The 10,737-nt window shown below is 41.9% G+C and overlaps 1 protein-coding gene across 3 annotated transcripts in view; it reads right to left on the minus strand.

Annotated features, from left to right (window-relative positions):
- TMEM248 (transmembrane protein 248) overlaps positions 1 to 2,977 on the minus strand; it is a 32,178-nt gene extending 29,201 nt beyond the window's left edge. The window contains exon 1 of one of the 3 annotated variants that reach the window (XM_022588152.3): positions 2,679 to 2,977. The gene's annotated coding sequence lies outside the window, so the exon portion shown is untranslated. Of the gene's footprint in view, positions 1 to 1,911; positions 2,138 to 2,678 lie in introns of those variants that run through there. The other 2 variants (XM_022588153.3, XM_089895829.1) reach the window with 2 other exon arrangements.
- Between the last annotated feature and the right edge of the window lie 7,760 nt (positions 2,978 to 10,737).

Raw genomic sequence — 10,737 nt, forward strand, 5'->3', positions numbered from 1 at the left:
TATCTCTTTTTTGTTAGTTTTTTAAAATTGCTGACCTACTTAAAAACCAAATTAAAAGTATCCCCATATTAAGATGTAATGATCTGGGGTTTAATTAACAGATACTTAAGAAAACAAATCAGGAGTGATGACAAGATTAAACGAACACTAAAAGCTCAATACGAAACTGTAACATCCAAACTCAGTGTAAAGACTGGGAGATGTTCTGAAAACAGCATTTTTAAACAAACAGCACAGAAGTCCAAATGACAAATGACAGCCCTTTGCAAACTATCATCACCAAACATTGTTCTATAGTCCCCAGGACCACACTTAGGTATATAATTATACACAGAACGAGCTGTAGACCACTGGTCAAATTTATTTTCTGTATGGAAAAGATAATTTAAGGATTTCTATGTTTATCAGAAGAAATCCTACACGGAAATTCCATTTGCTAAAAACCCCATCTTTCCTCCATTTCTTTTTTCATTTTAGTTGGAATGTCGTGGTGAAAAAAAATTTTAATTCTAAAGCCCTCTTACATGGCAATATTATTTGACAAAAACATCCCATAGATCTGCCATGCCTATTAGAACCACCCTTTCTCAGACACTTGTCTATAACAAGGAGGAGACAGAGCAGTGGGTAGAGAGGGAAGAAGAGTCAAAAAGAAGCATGGAAAAGTTAACACGGTCCTGAGCACGTTTAGAGAAAAGCTAGAGTTGAGGCTAGTGAGGTCCTAGGACTAATCATAATGTTCCAGGGCGATTACATGGCGTCCCGTTTTAACAGCTTCAAAGGTTCTTCAACAACTGAGTAATAGAAACAAACAGCACCTCTGTGAAGTGAACTAGATGTCATTAAAAACCCTCAGGAGACAGCTAAGAGCCTGCCATTTAACACTTGGCTGCAGCCAGAGTAGCAGGGATGGTACTAGAGCTGCGCTCCTGCACACTAAACACAGGCACTGAAACAACTTGCACACAGCAAATTTAATTTCCTGATTGTTAACACCACACAGGAATTACAATCAGCCTCTTTTTCATTGTCTTTAAAGTAAGTTAAGCACTGCTTTGTGTCATTGGCTGTTTAACAGAACAAGACAAACTCACCAAATGAAAACAATTCTCTAGAACCCAGAAATCCACCAGAAGCCAGATTAGGCAGCACGTGTTTTCTGTCTTAGAAAAGCACTTAACCCTTAACCAGCTGCCTCTGTCAATACTTCCAGGCATCTACTGCCCAGTTCCTAGGTGCCCTTCCACCAACTGGCCCGAGCTTTTTCACTTCCCAGCTAATTCTGAATGACCCAAATCCTCCCAATCCTTCAAGGTCCACCTCAAAAGTTACTTCCTTTATGAAGCCTTTTCTGATCCTAATCAGAAGAAACTCCTTAATAGCTGGTACGTCCATATGACACTTAAGTCCTGCCACATCTTACAGCCTATTGCCTTCTCTAATTAAGTTCCTTGCAGGCAGACACTGTATTTGAACTTAGGTGTGTCTCGCTTCCCTGCAGTAGCTGTAGCTACGGCCCCAACAAAGCAGGTGTGCTCAATCAGCATCTGTGACCTTAGTACCCAGAGGCCAGTGGCAGCCCTGATTCCAGTCCATCTCAATTAGGTCACAGAAATTCTTCCCGGACCTTTACTAGTAAGTCAACCCACTGCCTCCTTACTCCCAGAGAGTAAATAGGCTTGGAGTCATGAAGTATGACTGCACAACAGGTCCATTTCCTTTGAGAATCCTGAAACGAAATGAGGGAGCAGGAAGGTGCACACACCAGCAAGCACTGATGGAGCATTCATCTACACATGGGATACAAATGCTCAGACTCCAAGCTGACCAAAGCGAGGGCTACAGGGACAAACAAACAGTCATCACCAACCCTGGAGTTCTGCCTCCCGCCACCTCCCAGAGCGGGCTCACCTGACACAGGAAAGTAGCAATTCAGGAGCTTTCCTGCTTTCAAGCAGACCGCAAAGAAGCTCATCATTCAACACTCAGCCAAGGCTGTCATCTGCTAGTTGAGAATTAAACTACAGACGTCGGATTTTTCAACAAGGCCCCCTCACCAGCTGTCCACCGGTTATGGTGTTTGCACAATTCAAAACAGCACAACAGGCGTAGATTTATTCCGGGTGGTGCCTATCAAGGGAAGTACAACTACGTGCCGCTAGATTACCTTGACGCCACACAATTTAGTTTATTAAAATATGAGTGAAGATGATAATCCACCCCGCCTCTGGAAACTTAGCAAGCTTGACACAAAAAATACCACTATTTCAAGTATCGGCACATACGCAAGTCTCTCCCTCCCATCTTCTTTCTGAGATATGTATCCTTTGCAAACGGAGGAGTAACGCAAACACAACCCAAACTCAAAAACGGCAAACTACCAACACGTTCCCAGTGCCAAACCCAAATTATCCAGGCCTCTGCTCCAGACGTGAGAAGCCCCACCATCTTGAGGGCGGCCAGGGAACTCCGGCTCCGGGGACGCCAGCGGACAAACACCAGTGGCGGGCGACCACGCCGAGGCCACAGAGCAGGCCAGACCCGGGCCAACCCCCACAGGCGGCTGGGGCAGGGGCTGGAGCCCGAGACGTGAGGAAGAAACCCGGCCAGGTCGTCCCCTCCCGGCCTCGGGTCAGCCGCGGCCGAGCCCCAACCCCGGGCCGCCCGCCCCGGCTCACCCCGCCCCGGTGGGCAGCGGCGCGCCCCGGGCCCGGCCGGGCCAGCTGCTCGCCGGACGCCCGCGGCCGCTCGGAGCTCACTCGCGGCGGCGCGCGGCGGGCCCGGGGCCGCTCGGTACCATCCTCCCCGCCGCGCCGGGGGCAGCGTCCGGCTCCGCGGGGCCGACGCGAAGACCAGAAGCCAGTCGCGCTCGCGCCGCCGCGACACGGGTTGGTGTCCGGGTCCGGCAGTCGTAGTTTCCGGGTAGAAAAAAACACCACCGCCAACGCCACCTTAACCCCCGACACCTGGCGTCCGACGGCGGCGCGGCCGGGACAAGACTCCTCAGTCGCGGGTGGCGGAGACCACGCCTCCTGGCTGGGTCACGTGAGGGGGCTTGCGCGTGAGTACGTGGGCTGCGTGCGTGCGGGCGTTGAGAGCGGGACGTCGTTCTGTGTGTCTTTGTGAGTGGGGTGTTGTGAGAGTGTGCGTGCGTTGTGCACGTTTGTGGATCTGTGTGTGTCAGTGTGCATCATGTACAAGGCCGTGGTTGGTGCACATACCTGGATCTCTGAATCTGTGCGCGAGTTTAGTGTCTGGTGTGAGTGCAAGATGTGTGCGTGTGTGCCTGTGTGTTTCTCTGCTCCTGTATTAATCACTGCTGATGAAAGTATCGCTTGGTACAATCAAAATTATGAAATAATTTTGTAAAATGATTTAAAATAATTTTGTAAAATAAATTTGGCATTGTCCGGTAAGCTTGAAGATACGCATCATCTCTGGAGAATATGTGTGACCCTGGAGAAACACTTGCGTATATGCACAAGTAAACCAAATAATGTTTATAGCGTCACTATTTGTACACACGAAGAACTGAGGGAAAAAAAAAACCGCCCATACAGTCAAATGTAAACCTAGACTTAGGTATATTCATAAATAATCAAATACAAAAGAGCTGTGAAAATAATTGAGAACAGCTGACACAACAAGGGGGCTCAACCTCAGGGAGCAAATCACAAAATGATTCATTGCAGCATAATTCCATTATATAAAATTCCAAAACATGCTAATCTCACGGACATATTGTTTAGAGATGCATACATAATTGGTAGAACTCTGACAAGCACCATGAGAAAAGGTGCACAAACTTCATGTTAAGTGTTAAAATGATGGAATTGGGGAGGGGCACACAGGGCACTTCAAAGGTAATGGAAATGTTCCCTATCTTAAAAAGGCTCATGGGTACACAGCTATTTAATGAATTTAAGTTACTGTTTATATTTTATGTGTAACTTAAAATTTTAATTTTGTATCTACTAGATAGCTAAGAAAAACAAAAAACGGGGAGGAGGGATAAATTGGGAAATTGGGATCGACATATACACACTACTATATATAAAACAGGGGCTTCCCTGGTGGCGCAGTGGTTGAGAGTCCGCCTGCCGATGCAGGTGACACGGGTTCGTGCCCTGGTCCGGGAGGATCCCACATGCCGCGGAGCGGCTAAGCCCATGAGCCATGGCCGCTGAGCCTGCGCGTCCGGAGCCTGTGCTCCACAATGGGAGAGGCCACAGCAGTGGGAGGCCTGCGTACCGAAAAAAAAAAAAAAAAAAAAAATATATATATATATATATATATATATATATATATATTAGGCTTTACGGGCCGTGGGGTCTCTCTTGTAACTGTTCATCTCTGCCATGCAGCATGAAAGCAACAGAATGAATGGGAGTGGCTGTGTTCTAATAAAACTTTATTTACAAAAGCAGGTGGTGGGCCAGATTTGGCTGCCGGCCATATTTTCTGACCCCTGCTTTAGGCTGTGAGAAACTCAAGGCTGCATCCCATGGTCGACTGGAAATTTATGGTTGAAAGTGACAAATTCTCTTAAAACATGAATCAAATATTACAGCTTGAAATGCTGTAATCCTAATTGCCTAATAACTAAGAAACTCTCAGCCATGTCCCACTTAAAAAATTTTCTCATCTTCAACTTTTCTCTAATAAAAACTCTTCAAATCTCATTATCTTCCTGAAGCCCAAGGTCTAAAGCACCAATGCCTACCATCCTCTCCCTTCTCAGTTCTCTGGGGAGAGTTGGTATAAAACGGTGCTTTGAAGTGGGAACTCTGTGCGGGTGTAAAACGGGGTGGCTGCTATGAAAAACAGTACGGTGGTTCCAAAGAATTAAAAAGAGACCCACAATGTAATCCAGCACTTCTGGGTATACATATTAAAAAAACAGAATCAGGATATTGAAGAGATATCTGCACTGCCGTGTTCACTGCAGCACTATTCACAATCGCTGAGACGTGGAAACAACCTAAATGTCCACCGACAAATGAATGAATAAAGAAAATGTGTATACAAACGATGGAATGCTACTCAGCCTTAAAAAATAAGGAAATTCTGTGCAAGCTATTATATATAAAACAGATAAACTACAAGGTCCTACTATATAGCCCGAGGAACTATATTCAACATCCTGTGATAAACCACAACGGAAAAGAATATGAAGAAGAATGTGTATATATAACTGAATCGCTTTGCTGTACAGCAGAAACTAACACAACACTGTAAATCAACTAGACTTCAATAAAATAAATTAAAAATTAAAAAATATTTTTTTTAAAAAAGGGAAGTTCTGCAATATGGGACATGGATGGACCTTAAGGCCATTATGCTAAATGAAATAAGCCAGACACAAAAAGACATGTACTGCCTGATTCTACCTCCAGGTGGTACCTAAAAGAGCCAAATTCATAAAATCGAAGATGGGAAACGGAGGTTACCAGGGGCTGGGGAAATGGGAGATAGGGAGTTATTCATCAATAGGCGTAAAGTTTCAGTTAAGCAAGATGAAGAATAATTTCCAGAGATCTGCTGTGCAACACTACCTAGAGTCAACAATCACATACAAAATTTAACAAAAAATTGTTCGGAGGATAAATCTCACGTTGAAAGGATAGATCTCACGTTAAGTGCTGTTACCACAATAAAAAGTAAAAAAAAAAAAAAAAAAAAAACTAAACTAAAAAGAGTGGGGCTTTGGAGCTAGAGGCCTGGATTTGAATCCTGGCTTCCCACTTCAGCTCTGTGATCTCGGGCAAGACACATCTCTGTGCATCAGCTTCCTTTTCGTGTCTCAGGGTAATAGTAATACTTCCCCGCAGGGTACCTGAGAAGATTAAATGTATTGTTCTAGGTGAAGCACTTAGCACAGTGCCTAGTACCGTATTAAGCACTAATTAAGGCTACCTATTATTATTCCCGCTAGACTAGGTTTATTAGACACATTCAAGAAGTAATACATTTTACAGGCTTGCTTAAGGGTACCTTGTACATAACAGCTGAATACATGTGAGGTGCTATAATTACTCCACTGGGCAGTCAAATCCACATTTAAAAGTGCTTTGTCACTTTTGGTGTATCTTACACTCATTTAAGTCTTGAGCTATTTGACTTTTCATATTTTTACAGCTTCCTATCTCTACTGGGTTGTAAATAGGCTGAAGGCAAAGTCCAGGACATGTGCCTTTTTACAGTCCCACCAGCACTGTTCTGTATATGTAGCCTGGACTCCACCTATATTTAGGGCAGAGAATTAATATGGTTTAAAGGAAGACCCTTCCACAGACTACCTCGTCCAGCCCCCTACTGACTGGTTCACTTAAACACACAGAAAGGGCTCATTTCAGAATGAGTCACTCTTATTTACAAAGTACTAAGCGAAAGTTTCCACTTGAAATAGTGACCGTGTGCATCACCCCCTCACTTTCCAAATCAGGAGAAAATGACCAGACTCCTCCTGCATCCCGCCTGTCCACCACCCAGAGCAGATGCCACCAGAATTTCAGGTTATTTCTGACGACAGACTCTTCTTAGTGCTTAGAGGAGATTCCTCTATATTTAAGAATGCTTACCAGTCTTCTGGCTGCCACTCCAAATCCAAGAAACTAGATTTCTTTCAGCTTCATTGACTTTTTATTAAGGGAACAAGCAATTTTCTTCTGGCAGGGAAACCATGCAGCAGGTGCGTACTTCTGTAGAGGAAATTTAAACCAGATACCTATCCCTGCAGACAACTCATTATTCTTTTAAAGAGGGGCAGGCCTCAGAACCTTCCAAGAGGGTGATTCCACCCCTAGAGGTGGCATTCTGTATTGGCAACCACCAAGAGGTTGCCTGGGAAACCCTGTTCAGAGACAGCTGTGTCACTTTTAAAACAAACTTCTCCCTTTAAGAGCTAATGTGTATTATTACAATTCTGTGTCATGCAGTGGTTTGGAGCTTTTGTTTTTATACTATGAGAATAATTTTTTCCTGTTTTCTGATGACTAAACAACCATGGTATTGTATAAAGTTAGGAAAACTTTTAAAAAGGAAAATTAAAACCATCTGTAATCCCCCTAACCCAATGGTAACTACTGATGAGATTTTACTGTATTTCTTTTTTTTCTCTAGCATTGCTTGGGATTTTAAAACAAATTTGGAACTATGCTTAATATTATGCAAGGATAGCTATCTTCATACTTATTCTTTAATTAAAACATCCCCCTCTACACACTTTAAACACTGAATATTTTAACTTCTGTACTTAATATTTTTATATAAATTTTTGTTTTTTAATTATTTTCTTAGCATAGCTTTGTAGAAGTAGGACTATTGTGCCAGAAAAGTAAAAAGATTTTTAAGGCTCTTGACACGCAGCCCTGATCTGCTCTCGGCAAATGTTATAAGTTGTGCTTTCATCAATGCGGTACATTTCTCTGGACACTCATAGTCATAAAATGCTATATTTGCCATAAGATGTTCACCTTTGCCGATTTGACAAGAAAAACATTAATTCTGTCATTGAATTATTTTCTATTTGATTATTAATGAGGTTGAATATTTTTCATCTGTTGTCCATTTTTAAGTCTAAATGGTGAATTGTTCATGTCCTTTGTTGTATTTTTAAATGTTTGAATTTTCTTACATTTTCTTGTTTGAAAAAGTACTTAATTTTTTTTTCATATTTGTATTGGTAATTTGTCTTTCTTTTTCTCCCCCAGCTTCATGGTGATATTACTGACATATCACATTGTGTAAGTTTAAGGTGTACAACATGATGATTTGATACAATATGAATATTGTGAAATGATTTGATACAATATGAATATTGTGAAATATGTGATATTTTATGTCTGGCTTCTTTCCCTCACCATAACGTTTCCAAAGTTTATCAATGCTGTAGAATGTATTAGTATTTCATTCTTTTTTTATGGCCAAATAGTATTCCATTGAATGGATATACCATTTTTGTTTATCCATTCATCACCTGATGGGCATTTAGCATTTTTCTACATGATTTTAGACTTTAAAAATTAAACTTTTTATTTTGAGATCATCACTGATTCACATGTAGGAGTAAGAAATAATAGATCCCTCCAATGGTAATGTCTTGCATAACTATGGTACAATACCACAACCAGGAAATTTACACTGCAACAATACACTGTTTTTTTACAGATTTCACCAGTTTTGCCTAATATTGTGGTTTAGCTCTAGGCAATTTTATCACATGTGTACATTTGTGTAATCACCCCTGCAGACAAGACACAGATCGATTCCACACCAAAGAATCCATTGTGCTGCTCTCTTATAACATTCAGCTCCCTTCTCACCCTATTCTGAATCCCTGTAAACCACTAATCTGTTCCCCATCTCTATAACTGTCATTTTAAATTATATATTTTAAAAATTATATGTATAAATTGACTCATACAATATGTAACCCTCTGAGATTGTTTTTTTTCCACTCAGTATATATCCTTTGAGATCCATCCAAGGAGTTTTATCGGTAGTTCATTCTTTTTATTACTGAATAGTGTTCCATTGTAAGAAAGTACCACACTTTGTTTAATCATTCATCTGTTGAAGGATATTTGGATTGTTTCCAGTTTGGAGTTAACGTGAATAAAGGCGCGATGTGCATTTGTGTATATGCCTTTGTGTGAATGTAAGTTTTCACTTCTCTGGGATAAAAGTCCAACAATGCAGCTGGTGGGTTGTATGATAATTACATGTTTGGTTTATAAGAAGTTAACTATTTTCCAGAGTAGTTTTACCATATTAGATTTCCATCAGGATTGTATGAGTGATTCACTTTCTCCACATCATTGTCAGCATCTCCTTCTAGGCACCATGGTTTCTGATGACAAATCCAATGTCATGCAAGTCATTGCTCCGTTATAGGTAATGTGTCCTTGCTAACTACTTTTAAGATTTGTTTGCCTTTAATTTGGAGAAGTTTGTGATGTGTCTTTGCATGGGTTTCTTTGGGTTATCTTGTTTGCAGTTCACTCAGCTTCTTGAATCTATAGGTTTATGCCTTTGGCCAAATTTGGTAAACTTTCAGACACTATTTATTTTAATATTTTTTTAGCCATAGACTTTTTCTTCTCTCCTTCTGGGACTCCGATGACAAGAATGCTAGATCTCTCATTATTGTCCCAGAGGCCCCCGAGGCTATCACTTTTTAATTTCAGTCTATTTTGTGTTTAGCAGATTGGGTAATTTCTATTGATCTATCTTCAGTTCACAAATTCATTTCACTGTCATCTCCCTTCTGATATGTTGCCTATCCGTGAGGTTTTGGTTTTTTTTTTTAATTTCAGTTGTTGTAGTTTTCAGTTCTAACATTTCCATTTGTTCTTTTTTTTTTTTTTTAAGATTTTATTTATTTATTTGTGCCGGGTCTTAGTTGAGGCAGGCAGGCCCCTTAGTTGCGGCTCCAGGGCTTAGTTGTGGCTTGCTGGCTCTTTAGTTGTGGCACGTGGGCTCCTTAGTTGTGGCATGTGAACTCTTAGTTGCGGCATGCATGTGGGATCTAGTTCCCCGACCAGGGGTCTAACTCGGGCCCCCCTGTATTGGAAGCACGGAGTCTTATCCACTGCGCCACCAGGGAAGTCCCCTTATTTCTTCCTTGTATCTTTGTTTTGCTGGGACTTTCTCATTTGTTTCTTTCCTTCCCCAGTCCTGGATTCAGGCTTTTCTCCAAGGAGCATGCTGAATCAGGGGTGGCCGAGAGGTTTGTCCTCACCCCCAACCCCCTCCCAAATGGCCAGCTAGCTATCAGCCAGATGCACCTTCATGCCCTGGCCCAAGACACCACAGGCATGCACACCCAGCCCCAACCATTCCTGAGTGCCCAGGCCTTGGCTAGAGTGTCCACAGGGTGGGAGCAGGGAGACCAAGAGCCTAGCCTGGGGTTTGAGGAGGGGGAGACAGGACTGTGCATGAGTTGGACTCCAAGCCCCCATTAGGCTCCACTGTCCCATCAGGCTTCACTTGAAAGCACAAATTCAAAGATAAAATTAAGAATTCCAAAATGGCAAAGATAGAGCATTAAAGTCCAAGTGCAGGGAACTTCTGGGCACAAGCCCTGTGTATGTTTATTCTTTTGTTTCTCACTGAATTTTGTAATTTTGTTTCATATAAATGCTAAAAGCTCTTGTTACTTATAGGTGATTTATATTTGTTTCTATTGTGAATAAAATTTTCCCATTATAATTTGCTAACTGGCTAGTAATGAGAATATAGAAAAGTCATTTTTTAGTTACTTTTGATGGCTATTTTAGTATTTCTTATCTCACCACTTTAGTAAAATTTAGTAAAGTTTCAGTATCAGTTCTTAGGTTTTCTACATATAAGTCATGTGAAGTAAGTCAGAAAGAGAAAGACAAATACCGTATGCTAACACATATATATGGAATTTAAGAAAAACAAATGTCATGAAGAACCTAGGGGTAAGACAGGAATAAAGACACAGACCTACTAGAGAATGGACTTGAGGATACGGGGAGAGGGAAGGGTAAGCTGGGACGAAGTGAGAGAGTGGCATGGACATATACACACTACCAAACGTAAGGTAGATAGCTAGTGGGAAGCAGCCGCATAGCACAGGGAGATCAGCTCGGTGCTTTGTGACCACCTAGAGGGTGGGATAGGGAGGCTGGGAGGGAGGGAGACGCAAGAGGGAAGAGATATGGGAACATATGTATATGTGTAACTGATTCACTTTGTTATAAAGCAGAA

The sequence above is a fragment of the Delphinapterus leucas genome, chromosome 15 (genome assembly GCF_059928025.1).
Source record: "Delphinapterus leucas isolate spDelLeu-1000000601 "Yukka" chromosome 15, BTC_Dleu_Yukka2, whole genome shotgun sequence".
Classification (NCBI taxonomy): Eukaryota; Metazoa; Chordata; class Mammalia; order Artiodactyla; family Monodontidae; genus Delphinapterus; species Delphinapterus leucas.